The sequence below is a fragment of the Podarcis muralis genome, chromosome 3, assembly GCF_964188315.1.
Source record: "Podarcis muralis chromosome 3, rPodMur119.hap1.1, whole genome shotgun sequence".
Lineage (NCBI taxonomy): Eukaryota > Metazoa > Chordata > Lepidosauria > Squamata > Lacertidae > Podarcis > Podarcis muralis.
Window position 1 is genome coordinate 44,462,977 of NC_135657.1, and position 17,678 is coordinate 44,480,654.

The 17,678-nt window shown below is 38.7% G+C and overlaps 1 protein-coding gene across 2 annotated transcripts in view; it reads right to left on the reverse strand.

Annotated features, from left to right (window-relative positions):
- CHRM3 (cholinergic receptor muscarinic 3) overlaps window positions 1-17,678 on the reverse strand; it is a 223,225-nt gene that overhangs the window by 78,704 nt on the left and 126,843 nt on the right. For both annotated transcript variants that reach the window (XM_077925751.1, XM_077925752.1), the window contains exon 4: window positions 1,438-1,700. The gene's annotated coding sequence lies outside the window, so the exon portion shown is untranslated. The remainder of the gene's footprint in view (window positions 1-1,437; window positions 1,701-17,678) is intronic.

A 17,678-nucleotide genomic window follows, 5' to 3' on the forward strand; every position in this document is an offset into this window, starting at 1 on the left:
TTATCTATAAAATATTAGAACACTAAATATATCATATAAACTGAGTTTGAGACTGATGTTCAAGGACATCTGACATAAATAGTCAACTCCTTAAAATTTCCAGCTGTTGAGGAAAGACCAGTGAATTAAAGCTACCTTGTTTCATTTGGGCAGTGGGGAGAGACTTCTTGGTCAAGGAATGAGACAAGCAGGTGTCCTGAAGAACAGCATGTGAACAACTTCATTACTTAGAAGTTTCCTCAGCAATATATAGTAACAGCTACACACCAGTATGAAAAGAGTAGTATTTTATGACACACATCAGTCTGCCATAGAAGGCAAATGACTCAAAAATATGACAATGAACAGTATTCTTTTTGACACAATGAAATCAGTGGAGTAGTCAGTGCCAAGTGAAATCAAGGACTCACGACTGCACAGGCATAACTGAAAACACGTATCTGAAAGCATTATGGTTTTTGTCCATCATAGCCTAGATGTATGTTTACTCTAGAAGACTGTTACTAATGAAATTTATCTACAGTCATTTAGGATCTATTGAGATTTTTGCTGCTCTCTGCAGGAAGCATGTGGAATAGAAACCCAACAGTAATACTTGTCTGGAAATTCTAGCACTCATTGAACTACACACTTTTAAAAGGATAAGACCACATCAAATTCACAAATCAATTTTTCATGTATGAGAATGTGTCCAAGGAAATGTTTACCACCCTGCAACTCAAATACTGACTAAACTATTAAAATATGTCTACCTGGTTTACTGCCTGAGCCTGAATTCCTTGCATACATTCCTACAGAATGTCACAGAATATCCTGATAGTTATCTGGCTAATCTAAATTAATTTAATTGTGGTATGAACATCTAAGGGAAACAAATCTAAAGACAATTCAGCAGCAGGGAATAAAATGCTTGACATTTATTGAAAAACTTTACATTTCCAGCCCTGGAAATTACGGTTGGGTGCAGAATCTTTCCAATGCTACCCTTCATCATGCATTTCAATATGCCGGAACACATTTAACACAATACTAAATAATTGTTTCTAATTCTGTTTAAAGTGCTAAGTGGATTAATTCAAAACAGAAGATTAAACGGTGTTATTTGCTTAAAAAAATTAAATTCCCATTGCTTCTTTTTGCTTTATTTGCCCCTAAATGATAGCATAAATACAGTTATGGTGACAATCTTAACTATATGAAAATGCATATATTGATACATTTCCCTGCCACCATTCTCAATTATTTTCTTAGGCAAGGCTCCAAAAATGCTTGTATCTCACAATAATCCATCTCTATATTTCATATGCTAACTCTTTAAATGGGTGCAAAATGCCTTAGAATATGAGAAAGACATTGTCTCACTATCTGATACTGACTCAAGTGATAACATTTTACAGACATATTTCCATTGTTTAAAGTTGTCTAAAGTGACCCTACCTTTGAGAATAAGTCCAGGGTGCGGTATTCAGTCAGTCAATCCTGTCGTATCCACCTTAGGCCTCTGCACTTCTCTTTGACAGAGGCAGAAGTGTGGCAACTAATCCAAGTGATGAACACCTCATGACACATTCCATACCATAACGATGTACCACAGAACATGGCACCAATTTAGAGTTCAGCAGAGTGCAAGAGGCAGGAGATTGGAGTGACTGGCGATGGTCCCAGACATTTTCTTTCAAGCCATGGATCACGGGGAGGATCTAGAGAAAATAATACAAATAAAAGGGCATTTCAGGGATGAGAATAATACAGAAAAGAGAAAAAGCCATTTATATTGTACTTTTAAAAAGTTCAATGACGCTTTGACTGTAAAAATCACTTGAATATTCAGGGAAGCAAAAGTTCAGAGTGATCTTCAGATACCGTCTGAACTGAATCATTCAAGTGGAATAATACATACTTACTAATCTTTCAAAATAAGTTGGAAACCCTGCCAAAGGAATATGATGCCGTTTTTAGGAAGCTTTTAATAAAAACTTTTTATTCCAACAACTGTTTTGCAGTTCCCCATTACACATACCCGATTCTAAGACTTTGAATAGCTTTTCCCCAACAGAGGCGTATATCTGGAAAACTAACTGCTGTGTTCCAAACTTGGAATTACTGGAATTGTATAATTTTGTTGCATCTAATTACTATTATCATAAAGGAAGATGAATCAACTGATTCCCACCCCCTGATAGCAGCAGTTCTTCTAAAAGCACAATTATTTATAACTAAGTTTCTCAATGACTTTTTATAAAAGGATCTTAACACTGCACAAGTCATTTTTAACACTCTTAATTCAATGCATCAGGAAGTACAGCTCTCATCAGTCCCAGCAAGGACAGCCAAAGGTCAGGGATGGTGAGATTTATAATCCAACAATATCTGGAGGACACCATGTTGAGGAGCCCTGCAATACATATTAAAAGTAGACTGGTACAAGCAAATGCTTACTCTTCCACCTCCCCCCCCCCATGATTTCTTTGCATTTTAATTGTTGTGGGAGAACAAAAGTATCAAAAATGCTCCAGTACTGACTTTTATTTATTTGAATGGAATGTAAACAAGGGATTGCAAATTAGATGTGTCTAACAAAAAGTTAGCTCAACATCAAAAAAACGAAGATCATGGCCACTGGTCCCATCACCTCCTGGCAAATAGAAGGGGAGGAAATGGAGGCAGTGAGAGATTTTACTTTCTTGGGCTCCATGATCACTGCAGATGGTGACAGCAGTCACGAAATTAAAAGACGCCTGCTTCTTGGGAGAAAAGCAATGACAAACCTAGACAGCATCTTAAAAAGTAGAGACATCACCTTGCCAACAAAGGTCCGTATAGTTAAAGCCATGGTTTTCCCAGTAGTGATGTATGGAAGTGAGAGCTGGACCATAAAGAAGGCTGATTGCCGAAGAATTGATGCTTTTGAATTATGGTGCTGGAGGAGACTCTTGAGAGTCCCATGGACTGCAAGAAAATCAAACGCATCCATTCTTAAGGAAATCAGCCCTGAGTGCTCACTGGAAGGACAGATCGTGAAGCTGAGGCTCCAATACTTTGGCCACCTCATGAGAAGAGAAGACTCCCTGGAAAAGACCCTGATGTTGGGAAAGATGGAGGGCACAAGGAGAAGGGGACAACAGAGGACGAGATGGTTGGACAGTGTTCTCGAAGCTATAAACATGAGTTTGACCAAACTGCGGGAGGCAGTGGAAGACAGGAGTGCCTGGCGTGCTCTGGTCCATGGAGTCACGAAGAGCCGGACACGACTAAACGACTAAACAACAACAAAAAGTTATTCTGAACATTTAAGCGAGAGTCTTTGCATGCTGCCGAAATCCAACTCAATGTTTTACATTAAAAGGGCAAAATAGGACTATCATCAAGTATCTTAAAACCATCATTTTTTAATGAAGGATCCAAACATTTGAAGAAACACATTTTTTTCAAGTAGCATATTACATACGAAACAACTTTATTACTTGGAAATTATTGTAAGCCAACAGAGCTTCCTTTTTTTAAAAAAAATGTATTCATGGATAGAGTATAAAATTTAGACAATGTAGGTTCAAATCCCTATTCATTCATGAACTCAGTAGATTGCTTTGGAACTCTGTTTTTCAATTTTTAGAGGTCTTTTTAATATGTCAATATAAATGGCAATACCACATTGAGTTGTGAAGAACTAAGAAGCCGTAATACACATTGTAACGCTAAACCTGGGATAGAACTGAAAGTCAGGAAAAAAAAGCTGGCTGGCCTTCATTATGTGGTGCATTTGTTTAGTGAGAATACATCTTCCTTTTTTAAAAAAAGCTAGTAACACAATGCAAATAATGTAAGAAAGGCACAATCCCGGTTGCTTTCAGACTCTTGCCAGTTATTATGACTCTTTGAGTGTCTGAATCATTGACAAAGATTCAACATGCTGATCACAATTTGTTTTACAATGAGATCAAAGGTCTCCCTTGCCTCTCACACTGATGCCTCACTCTCTCCTCCACACTGGCCATGTTGGCTTAGAATCCTTCACGTTCCTTAGTAAAGTGGTGGTCTTTTTAATCATAGCATACCGTGTTTGCCTCTTCATTTCAGTTGGCAGTGCATGCTGTTTTGACACTCACTGATCCACAGAGATGGAGCTACAGATTAACTTAGATTCAATTTAAAAGCACATACCTTTCAATACTCTTTATACTTAGTTCAAAGCCTATTATAAGTAGTGGGGAAAGTAGCACAAAAGCCCTTTAAAATGAACTGGGTTTTTAAAAAAATAATAATACGGATGATACCAAAAAAGGCTAAGAGAAGTACATAGTTCTCAACAGCTTAGTTGGTTTTTTAAAAAAAATCAAAAAAATCAAGATGCTATATATTTCTTTGCTCATTATTTAAGATAATAAATGAGTCAAATGCTATTAATATCTCAAATCTACTGATGTCAATGGGAATTTCAACATGCCCCAGGTTAAGGAGAAACAGGTTTATTTTCACTTAAAATAAATTAGTTTCAGCTCATGTAGCATTGCAATTTAATGACAGTTGTCTAATTTCTCTTGCACTGTTGAAATATTTTCAATTAAAAAATGGCTGTTCTACTGCAAGAAGGGACAATTGCCAGTTTTTTATTACGTCAATCTGGAGGGGATGGACCTGTCACCATTCTAGTAATAAACCAGTGAAGTCTAGGGCAGTGTTTCCCAACCTTGGGCCTCCAGCTGTTTTTGAACTACAATTCCCATCATCCCTGACCACTGGTCTTGCTAGCTAGGGATGATGGGAGTTGTAGTCCAAAAACAGCTGGAGGCCCAAGGTTGGGAAACACTGGTCTAGGGAGCATAAAGTATCTGAATATTAGGCTTGTCCATACTGGGCTTTACTGTGAATTTGAAATTGTCTGAGTCCAAAATTTCTGAGCATTGTTCACATGATCCATAGGAACAGTTTAACAATCAAAATGAGTGAATCCCCTACCTCCTGGAAAAAGTGGGGAGAAAAATTGTTATGTGGACAGGCAGGCTGAGGGGAGCTGTGAGGTTGGATCTGAGCAGTGGCACAAAAGCTAAGGAATGCCTTGTATAAATGAAAATAAAACCCCAAATATTATCTTCAAAACGGAAAGGATTCTATGACTAATTTGCTTTCTTTTTCCTTGCTGCCACATCAGCTATCCCCTTTTGAAACATTGTTAATGGTTGTGTTGGGTTTATACATCCTAAGTTGATTATGTGTCTTTATTTGTAAGTAGTTAGCAGAGAACAGATAAACATCCTTTTCATCCTGTAGCTTTGAACCGTCTAGTTAATCACAGATATGCATGATATCTCTTCTTTCATCTTAAACAACAGTCTGATTGCAGCCAAGGAAAACAAACAACAACAACAACTGATTGAGTGTTTTCATAGCTTACATACTTTGGCAAAGAAATTAATTAAATGTTTTCAGAATGTGAAATACTATCTGTGCACACATGGGGGGAACTTGGATTATTTCACTGAGGACATGACAGAACTCCTTTCAGATCAAAGGTGTAATCCAATAAAACCATTTCAAAGTTTAATTATCCAAACAAGTTCAGTCAAATTGTTAGAGCTCTTCTTCTGACAAGAGATGGGGGCTTATACAAGTACTGCCCAATCTTTTTGGCCAGTGTGCTACAGACAAATCAAAGTACTTCTCAAACGCATCATATCATACATATTTATCCCCACTGCCCCCACACTCCATCTTGGTCATTTGATACATTTGTTTCTTCTGGCGAAGGGAGAATCAGTGCACCATGGGAAATACAAGAGCAATAACTTGTGTGATAGCCAGATGAAATAAGCTTCCTGCTCCTATCCATTTGGACAACAAATCACTGCTGCCAGTGCCTCTTGTGTTAACGTGATCCTATACAGCTTAGGACCAGGTTGAGAGACTGCCTTATCCCTTATAAGCCATTCATACAGCCATTCTCAAAATAAAGAATAGCACATTACATGCTACACTGAGTGTGTGGAAGGGGAATAGAACTACATGTGGCTTCTGACTTCCATGTGTTCAACTTACTGCATGTGTAACAATATAAAGAAGAGGGTGGGGTGGCCAACATTATCCAACTTTACATGTTCAAAGTGAAAAAGTCAGTTGCTGAAACCTAATGAAGATTTATGGTTGAACAGTGTTCTCGAAGCTACAAACATGAGTCTGACTAAACTGCGGGAGGCAGTGGAAGACAGGAGTGCCTGGCGTGCTCTGGTCCATGGGGTCACGAAGAGTCGGACACGACTAAACGACTAAACACAATGAAGATTTGAACATTTAGTTCTTGGTAATGCTACAGTCCTTTGATGTGATTATACAAGACTGGAATTGGCTAAAAAAGTTATCGTCCACTTGAAATCAGAGGTGGTATATTGATGTAAACGCATTTAAAAAACACTAAACAGCCCTGGTTTCTATCTTAGAAGCATGGACTACCATACACTAGGGCAGTCCTACCAAAATTCTCTACTGCCAGCAATATGCAAACAGCCAATGATAGATGCCTGTGCAGAATAAATTAGATGACTGTGATATGGATATTTAGCAATGGTTCCAAAGGAAAATATTTCATTGCCCAATAAAAAGAACAAGGTTTTCCAGTGTTACAGTTACTAAACAAAACACTCTCACATTGCCAAATTAAAAAAGAAAGTATGTGAACAAATTATAATAATCATAATCTGAGTTTATAGCACCACCAGAATTACTAATTTGAGAGTTCCCTTCAACTGTTATTTCAGAGTCAACCTGCCTTCCTTTTCCATCTCTTTTACCCATTTCACTAAATCATTTGAGCACAAATAACATTATGTAATGCACTGAGTAATGCTGATAATCCAGAAGCCGTCCTTAGGCAGCTTCCGCTGGAGACTATTGCCTACACTGGTTACAAAAAGTAACCAGAGGAAAAGAAGTATGATTCCTGGGATCCTACTCCATTCTTCCAAAAAACCCTGGTCATGCAATCCCTCCCCCCCCCCCCAAGAAAAAGGACAACAAAGGCTAACATTCACCTAAAAGCACATTTTTAAAGGTTAACTTGATACTTAGGAACAATGAAGATGTGAGAACAACAAGGCAACTCTATGTGGCTTGTATAGTAGCTAGAATGTCCAATTTTTGGCATATGACTATCTTGTTCAAGTAGGTGCATCAGCACAGTTTCTCTGCACCACAATCTATATAGGTCAAGTTCAAGCAAACCTAGATTAAAATCCTTGCTGTGGATGGCTTTGACAAAATCGCTGTCACCCTGACTGTAAAACTTCAATTAAAATGATGTACAGTTCTGGCCTGGGGGTGGGGTAAGAGTGATTTGCAATGTATTAAAAAGTGATTGGGTTATAAACAAATCAAATTATCTTTTAAAAATCACAATCCTGCGCAACGCTTAAGTTATCTAAAGTCTGTGCTAGGAATAGCAGAATCCTAATTATTCGAGTTAAGCAAATATACAGATAAACTTGTTCAAAACTCTGCTAATCATTGAAAGGTAAGAAAGTGTCACATGACCAGTGACCACTGCAGCTTCTCATAATTTTGTTGTTTCCCCCCAAAACATATCCAAACTTTCCCTTAGAACCACAAAATGGACCTGAAATATTCAAGATGTTGAATTCTATGATCAATAAATTCCCTGCTTGTGGAACTGCAAGATGCACAACCCTGTATAATAGGGCTAAGGTAATTAATAATATAATATAATATAATATAATATAATATAATATAATATAATATAATATAATATAATATAATATAATAATATAATAATATAATATAATATAATATAATATAATATAATATAATATAATATAAATATATATAATATACACACACATACTGCAGAACCTTCAACACATTATCACACCATCATCAGATGGTATATACTTCACATAATCACCTCAAATCTCACAAATGAGTGGTACCATAGCAAGCACGCATTTGTTTGGGGAACATCTTTGCTGGGAACAACACTGCAAATAACTCAGAGCTGATGAGTGAGACCCCTGGAGAGCAAAAACAGGACAATGCCTGCACTAAAGAAGCCAGCTAGTTAGCCACAGCATTAGCCTGCTGTGACTATAACAGATTCCCTGGAACAGCTTTTGAATTCTACCAACTAAGAACCATATGGTGTGTCGTGATGAGTAATATTCAGTCTGGCTTTCCTTATAGGAGGATGTTCCAAAAAAAGACAATAACTTCACAGGATGAAAATGATACTTTAATCACACCCAATCACACAAGCATGTTGTCTAAATTAAACCACATTTGCTTTATTGAACTGCATCGCTTCTGTGACATCTCTCTCTAGGATTGCAAATACTGCATTTTAGACAATGTACAAAGTAAGAAGAATGTGCCTTATTTGCTCCCATCTTGGAAACAGGAGTTGTATACAAAACATAAACGTTTAGAAACTAAAATAATGATTTGGGAGGGTGTGCATATTTTGATTTTCAAATAATGAAGTCAGCTCCCACTACAAGCAGTAAGGTATTTTCCCTTGTACTGTGAATTAAATCTGCACTTGGAAAGCAAAAGGTATTTGCTGTCCTTGTAACCCATACTACTCAAATATGCTACATAAAACACATGTGGCTCTCCATGCATGCTTTCGACCTATGTGTACCTACCTCTTAAAAAAATATTTCCATTTCAATAACAGTGTATGAATTGAACCTGTTAATTCCAAATGGCAAACAACCCATAAACATTTGAGCCAGCTCTTAAACAATAATGCAATAGAATTGTAAAAGCAAACAAACACAAACAGAAAAAATGCAAACTAAATGTTAATGCATGCTGATGGAATAAATGGGTTTGAACCTCTTTCTACACATCTCTGAGTTTCAGACCTTTTAAGCTCATAACAACAAAAAAATGGAATACCTAACAAAGGCTGCTTCAGGTGTTATTTCCACCACCATCAATAGAGAAATACTTGCTAAAAGCAAGTTGTATCCTGTATCCTGTATTATTGTATCCTAACTTTGTATCCTGTATTATTAACTATGGCACAAAATGTAAATAGGATACCAAACATATGCAGAAGTTATATCTTCTGTGTTCTCTGATAAATTGCATAAAGTAACCCACAGGGACTAACTACAACCTGTGGCATTACATTATTCTACAATGTTATCATTTCAGTTATTCTGAAAAACAAGGATTTCAAAATTAAATTTCACCCAGGAGAAGTTTTTAAAGAAAAAAAAAATCAAGTACAAAAACAGCTCTCTATGAATACAAAAATATATTCTGACACCGTTTCTTTTGCTTCTCAGAATGTGGCGCCAGGGGATGTTGGATAGAGCTACCTCTATCTCCTCTATGTGACTAAGCCAGGCAAACAGAATCAGTTGTCCAATAAGAACACCATTTCAATCAAAGCAGTCTCTCTCTTTATTGGAATGTGAAACCAATTCTGACTAGGAAAAGTGAATAAAGGGAAAACAAAGAGAGAGGGGGAAAACAGGCAAAGACAAGATTTTGGGTTAATAACAATCTGCTGAAATCCCTCTCAGGCTTATTGACTTGTACGGAGGATTATCTACTCCTAATCAAACACTAACTGTCCTAAGGAAAATACAGTGCTCTCTTTCAGCAGTGATATTAAAAGAAAAATGTCACTGTAAAGCTAAATGGAAAGCATGTAGCATACATATTGTGTTTTGTTTTAACACACATTTAATGTTTGAATAGCAGTAATCTAGTAGTTTATCCAAAGAAACCTATGAGAGATACTCATACTTTTCTTAATCGTTAATGGGAAGGGCATCACAGTAATAACTTTGCTACGTAACACCCCCATTATTTTAAAGCCTCCTTCTTTAAGGATAACAAAACTGAAAATGCCATACAAACCTCGGTAAATCTTTTCTTTGAAACACAAAAGGCAATAGATTTTTTCTCTTACCTTTAATGAGCACATGTTGAAAGAATGCTTCCAAAAATATTTCTCAGTATACTGATGCTACTCTAATCCTTCACTTACACAGGTCAGCTGCCATGGTACAGTACTAAAATTGTCAGATGAAATGGTCAGAATTACCCAGTGGCTTGATAAAAATCAGCTTACTTCAAGTCTAATCTGGCAACAGTTTGCAAATAGCTCTGCATGAAACAAACTGCAAATATTGGAAGTCAAGAAGTAGAAAGAATTGCTCTGAGCCACAATCCACAAACAGGAAATAGTTATTAATGCTATTACTGTTATTAAAAGGGGAGGACAATTGCAGTGCAGTGCTAGTTTAAAGAAGTCATAGGGAGTGGCAAGACCTCTAACAATCTAATTTAGCTTTAACAATTTAAACAACTTCACGAGCATTTAAGAATTTGCAATGCCTCCTTCCTTTTGAATTAATATAAAATTCTCCGTCAACTCAAAACAGTTCTTTTTCCTATTCATTGCAAATGCACCTGCTACCAGATTACTAATTGTACCTTAAATCTGCATTATTCTGGATTTCATACAGATTTATAATCATGATTTCTGTCTTCTTAAAGATAGAAATAAGATTTTTCTATTATAATATTATTCTCTAATAAGGTTTGCAATGCTCTTCTGTACTATCTACTATAACTGATGTGCTACCTTGGGCAAGAATCTGCTGGCATTTCCCCAGAAAATGCACTGCTCACTGAGAACTGGAAAAATGTGCTTTCCTTACCATGGAGATCTCTGCATTAAATGTCCTTTTCAATCAACAATTATCTACAGAGAAATATGCATTCAGATAGTATTTAAAGAAAATGCTTACTTTCAAAATACATATTTCTAAATAGTTCTCCCCAACCCCAAATATGCATTCTGGATGTATTTTCTCTTGTTTTGAGCTGAGATCTGCATTGGAACAGTCAGGAAGCAAACAACTACTGGATAACTATGTTTCAACCCACACATTAGCTGAGAAGGAGTAGCTCAGGTCAATCTAGCTTGGAATTCACAAAGATCAAAGTCCCTAATATATTCAAGTCAGATTATCAGAGGAGAAGAAATATGATATAGCCATAGTCTTTAATATAATATTCAGCAGTATCAGTGTATACTGAAAGCTGAGGCTGCTGAAAAGCTAGATACCATCTTGGCTGTGACTCCTGGAAGATCTGCTTCCTGCCTTTCTGGGCTTTTCCTACCTGGCCTGGGAGGGCAGGGCTAAGACTGACTCCAGCTACAAAAGCTGAGGGTGCTGGACAGACTCTTGGGCTAGGGTGTGGTGGAAGGAGATTGTGGGGGGTTGTTGCTGCTGTTTTTGTTTCGTATCTTTATTTTAGGTCTTGTGATTTATGCGGAACCTGTACAGTTCGGCTGTACACAGTTTACCAGTAGGAGGAATCAGTGTGTTGGGTATTGTCACTCAAAGGTCTTAGTATTTTGACTGGCCTTGTTAGTGAACCCAAAATGTGTAGTTGCCAGAATCCTTCAGGAGAAATTCACTGTTCTGGTCGCTAGTTCCAGGGGTGCAGAAAGGAGTAGAGGATCACCTCATTTCCTAGATGCTCAGAAGTTATCAGAAGCACATTGCATCCCTACTCCATCCCTAGCTACAATAACAGGAACTCTGGAGCTTGTTACATTTACTGGGGTTGAGGTATAGTGAATGAGATGACCGTTTATGAATTCTTGCAAACCATCATGCAAAGTCAATGTAGTACAATTGATAACATCCACATCTGGATGTGCAGGTGTCGTCCATCTACACAACTTTGCTTTTAAATTGAAGCATATTCTATTCTGTCCAAGCTCATCATGTGGAACTATGTATGATTAGAATTAGATTGGGGCAAAATATTGTGGTGCGGTGCATACAGGCAAAAGCAAAAAGCAAATACCCTGACAGCAAGACCATCAGCATCAGCAAGGTTGCCCTAGCAAACAGTATATGCAGTGGTGATAGTGGGGTTGTGACCAAACTCACTGATACAGAGTATCATCACATTTTTATTTATTATCATTTTTGCTGCCGCCCATGGCAGCCATTTTGTGCTGGCATCCATAGCACTTTCATCAAGATATGGGTTTCAGCACCCATTAAAAACAAGAACTAAAAAAATAATTGGATATATACTTTCCCTCCAGCTAGTCAAAGCAGAGGTGCCAAGTATGGGGGGCTGGTCCCCACAAAATTCTAATTCAGAGGGCCACCCCCAACTTCTGCAGCGGCCACACATGCACACTGCCAGGTGTGTGCATGCAATGCCAACACACTGTGGTGTGCGCTGACATCATGCACACACAATGCGGGGCATGCACGCACAGATCACTGATTTCACTCGGCCCTGGGGCCCCCTCTATCATGGGGGCAAGTGTGACTCAAAGTGAGGGCAAATAGACAGTTTAATTTGCCTTTAGCGATATTATCACATAACCAGATCTGATTAGTATGACATCACCACATTCATTACATGCTCTTTTGTTTGACTAGGATTACACAATAAAGAATCCTTTTTTTATAATAGTACCAAATATAAGCAATCTTGTGTGGTAAAAGGATGTACAGTGGTACCTCAGGTTAAGAACTTAATTCGTTCCGGAGGTCCGTTCTTAACCTGAAACTGTTCTTAACCTGAAGCACCACTTTAGCTAATGGGGCCTCCCTCTGCCGAGCCACCGCCTCACGATTTCTGTTCTCATCCTGAAGCAAAGTTCTTAACCCAAGGTAGTATTTCTGGGTTAGCGGAGTCTGTAACCTGAAGCGTCTGTATGTAACCCGAGGTACCACTGTAAAATTGTTTTCAGTGTGGAAGCATTCACATGTCAGAATGATAACTTTCTCAACAAGCAAAGACATTGGGCAACAAATTGGACAACAAATCAGTTACTTCTACTAATTCACTGTCCCAGAGAAAAGAAAAGAAAAAAGTAAGAAAAGAAAAGAAGTTGAAACAACTAGCGAAAAACCTAAATTATCATCTATGGTTGTCATCTCTTTCCTGCCATACTCACATCTCCACCTCAATAAATATAGAAAATATTATTATTATTCAAATCAGGTTATTCTTTTTATAAACAACTGGCCTGTTACTTCCTAGGGAAAAGAACGATAGACATAAAAGAAGAATGTGTCCAAGGTTCATGCCAAGAAATCCAGAGAAAATATACTCTTGTATGTATGTAGGCATGTTAAAACATTAATCTTAATTTTAAATAAAGGTGGTAATGAAGTGTTGATTTCTCATTGAGAGGTTTACTGAATGAAAAATTAAGATAATTCTTTTTCCCACAGACTTCATACATGCAAGTCAAGCTTTCAGGGTGAACCAAGTGACTGGAGGATTAAAAACATTCCAAAAAACATAAGAATGATTTGGGTAAAAATTAAAAAGCCATGTGCTGGCACTATTGTTTTACTTTGGATCATTAAACCTTAGATATGAAAAGCCAATTTAGGAAGAAAAGAGGTGCCTAATTAACTCGTAAATCTCAGTGCCTTATAAAGAGAGAGAACATTTTGCAAGACAACCAGTGAGGTGATTTCTACTCCTAAAACAACTGAACAACAAATTGCCAGTTTTGAACAATGCCTTAAGAGAACTTGGGTTCCAAAGACAGTGGCTGACAGATTCAACCATCTGGAAGTTCTCCACAAAGCCATGGCTGAAAGGACATAATGGAGTCGGTTACTGGCCATTCTAATTGATGCTGATTCAGTGCTGTGTCACCTCCATTTGATTTTTAGTGCTGAAAGGATGGGAACAGAACACTGCTGGAGAGGAAGTGGGGAAATGGGCATCTAAACTCTGCGCCCTAAGCACCTATACTACCTTCAGCATCGGGTTGCTCCAAGGGTGAATGTACCGCAAGACAGCATGAAATAGGCCCTTGTGCTTATACTGCAATGTAAGCAGGTTGTTCAAACAGAACATTCAAGCATTTGGACAAAAAGGGAAGAATTTTAACCCTTACTTTTCATTTTGTGATGCACAGTTTGCAGCTGTGTGTTGTGCGGCTAACAACCAGGCCACTATTTTCAAGAGCGAAGTGCACCTGTCATCTGAGCCTATCCTCTGACCTGTAAGGAATAAACACATTGATTCGGCTACAGGGAGGTCCTTTCATGAGCAAAAGGTTCATCTAAGGCAGGGGTCAGCAACCTAAGGCCCATGGGCTAGTACTGGCCCATGGAGCTCATCTATCCGGCCCATGGTGACCCCTACTACCCTCTGCTGCCCCCTCTTACCAGCACAGCACGGGGACTGATTTCTGGGTTGATGGCGCCTGTGCACATACGCACAGGCGCTCCTCCGACCCGGATGTGTGCCAGAAATAGTGTGTGCACACGCGTACGGGACGGAGAAGCGCCAGAAATAGTGTGTGTGCACGAGCACGGGTGCTCCTCTGACCCAGAAGAGCATGCATGCGCACACGCTCTGGCCCATCCTCCAATGGACCGAGTGTGGACCAACCCATCGTTCCGTAAGCTTGCCGACCCCTGATCTAAGGCAAGACGACATCTCCAACTAGGTTCTGGGCATGTGAGTTGTAGAATGCTGTCACTCAACTTTCAAATTCCTCCTTGTGAAGTTTTGACAGATTGCAGGAGTTGCACTGTTTCAGGTTCTTGAAAGAGTTCTGCTCTGCCTTTTATGCTATTTGTAATTTGTAATTTATATATATTTTTATGGGAAAGGCATAAAACCCCCAGTTTTCTTCAACCTATTTTCTGAAATAAATATGAGGGGGAAAGGGAGGGCATATCAGAGGAACAAAAGTAATATCAGGTTCCTAAAAAGCAAATAGGAGAGCCCCCCCCAACTGTACACCTGGGAATCAGTAATCTTATAAATCCATTAATAACTTGGAACTGGGTTGCAGTTATTAAATCCAAGCTTGGGGAAAAAACCTTTTCTTCATAATAGTGAGTTATAAAAGAGACAATAGAAAATTCCATAAGCTATTTTGTTTGACAGCATGCTTTTCAGTTGAAATAGGTTCCCCAAAGCAGTTCCTAAGAGCGAACTGCATAGTGATGGTAGTTTATCAATACTTCAGCAAAGTGCTTCAAACTATGATGTCTCCCTTAGAGACTGGACATTTTAATGATTGTAAAATAGGCACAGCTCATGGTACGATTATTTACATCACATGAAAATAAAACAGTCCTTCGCCAAGCACCTGTTGCAAGGCTTTTTGGGTATCGTAAGAGCGGATGCATTCCGATAGGAAAGCCACACCTAGGAAAAGGATTGCTCAGTCTGAAAAAGGCAGATATTGGATATTCAATCCAGACCGGCCTTGATTATAGCATGTGGTTGCCTAGTGGGGCCAAGAGGAAATAAATGGTGTACCCTTTGATTGACCTGATAGTGTAGTTTAATGGGGGTGTTACATAGCAAAGTTATTACTTTGGGACCAGGGCAGGATAGGCAAAGTTTGACACTCTCTCTCTCTCTCTCTCTCTCTCTCTCTCTCTCTCTCTCTCTCTGTCCTCTCTTTCTACTTATACACCTCACTATTTGCTTGTTTTAATTTTTTTTTTAATTGTAACATACACTGCCTGCTCGACCAACACAATTTGCAGGTGGAACTGTCTGGTTGCACCCCCACTTCTCCCCCTGCATTTCAACATGTATAAAGACAGTCAGGGCTCAATGACTCAAACAGAAACCAGCAGAGTGCCAGCAGTATATGGTGGAGCAGAGGCAGGCTCTTCACTGCGGTTCTTTCTCATATCTCCAGCTAGAAGGCAGCGGGTGGAAGCATAGCCAGAAGGATGACTTGCTCAGGCTGAGGCCAGGCTCTGAAGGAGTGGTACAGTACAGGAGCAAGGATGCACTTGGATGCAGGGTTTCGTTGTTTCTGCTCTGCACGATATTTCCACAGACAAGCATAGTGGCGGCTAAGATATGGTTACCAGATTCAATGAATCCAGGGACACTTTTTTTTTAAAAGCTGAGTAGCAACAGGGAGTCAGTAGTGGAGATGGTGAGGCAAAAGACCCTGGGCCCAAGCACACATGCATATTGTATAAAAGTGCAAAGCCCTTCTTTCGCACCCTGTGAAACATAAATGCACAGAGTTTTTTAAAAACTGGGCAATGCCGTCTGCCCGTGACTCCTGAGCCTCCCCTGATCAGTCAAAATAAAGGGGGAAGGGGATCCCACAAGACACGTCATAGGTGCACAAGACACATCATATGGGGACTTCCGGTGAGGAAAAATGGCGGGCGCCACAGCAGCGAGCAGCTCCTGAAGCCAGGCAGAGCCAACTGTGCTACCAGGCTGGCTCCGGGCTGCTGAGGCTGCCGCTGCCACGTTTCCCAGGGACAGATTTGCAAATCTGGGGACTGGCCCTAGGAACCGGGGACGTCTGGTAACCCTAAGCTAAATTTCATTTTCAAAGCCTCATACAAACAGCTACAGAGGGGTTTTTTGGGGGCGGGGGGCCTGCCAGGAAGAGACACATCATTTTTCATGTGTTTTCTGTTGTTGTTACAAACATTTCAAACATCTGTTTGAGGCAAGACAGACAGCATTATAAATTCCCCATTGCATTATTCTCTATCTAATTGAAGTTAGAATTACTACTGATGGTTTGTCTGATATGTAAAACTGAAAATATTAAAGAAGTTAAGAATTTAAAGTCTGTGTTTAAAATATTCATGCTTCTGTATGTAAATTCTATTCCTCCGTTGCAAGAAACTTTTTCTCACCTCCCCCTTTTCAGACAGAGGAAGAATAAATTGTTTAGAAAAAAATTCTTTAGTGATATAGTATCTCACTGCAAAATTTGAAGTCAATCTTTTCTCCATTAAGTTTATGGTTTATCCTACTTACTGGATTCCTCTCCCCACCCCACCCCGGAAGGGAAATGTTGAAGCCTGACAAGATTCAATTTATTTTATACAATTAAAAATTAAAAATTAAAAATAATTAAACTACCCTCTTTTTCTAAACTTTTCTAAACTTTGCTAATCCATTCCAAAAATGCATTATTAAGTATCACACAAGTGCACACCCAGATTTAAAGATTTATCAGAATGGTTAATGGAGAAGGCAGTTCAGAGAATGTCTCTTGAGAATGGAGGAGGCATCTATTGGCATTTTGAGCTTTGAAGATGTGGGCGAGTTTTGGCTGAAAGGCTTACTCTCAGGGATGTGTTCACATTTTTATATAAGATATCCAAGAAGTAAAACAAGATTCTAGCATTCAGAGTTAGAAAACAAAGTCTGTGGCGCAAATAAGAAAGGTTGGACCTCTATGAAAACTTTCCAAAAGGACAGATAATTCAATCAATATTTGAGGATTTAACAGCTTTGCTGATCGTTGTCACACAATAACCCTATCAAAGACAGATATGAAGCAACCTCAGAGAGTTCTCGCTCCAAAACATAATTTGAATTCTGAAGTTATTGCTTCACTTTCTTCATTTACTAGTGAGATATTTTCATAATTTAAATCTTGTAATAAGTGAATCAAATTAACTTTCATGGGAAAGTATGAGAACTTTGCATTTTATGCCAAGCTTGTCCGCTCTCTACTTTCTGGAGTTTAAAAACATTTCTTGTGTTACAACAATTGGTCAAATTGTGACACACACACACAGAATAACTCCTTTAAGACTTATGTGAATCTCTCAAGCACGTAACAAAAATAATGATGAGGCAAGATGCCAGTCCCATCAAGATCAAGCTTCATATATCAATATATGGATTTTGTTTTTACC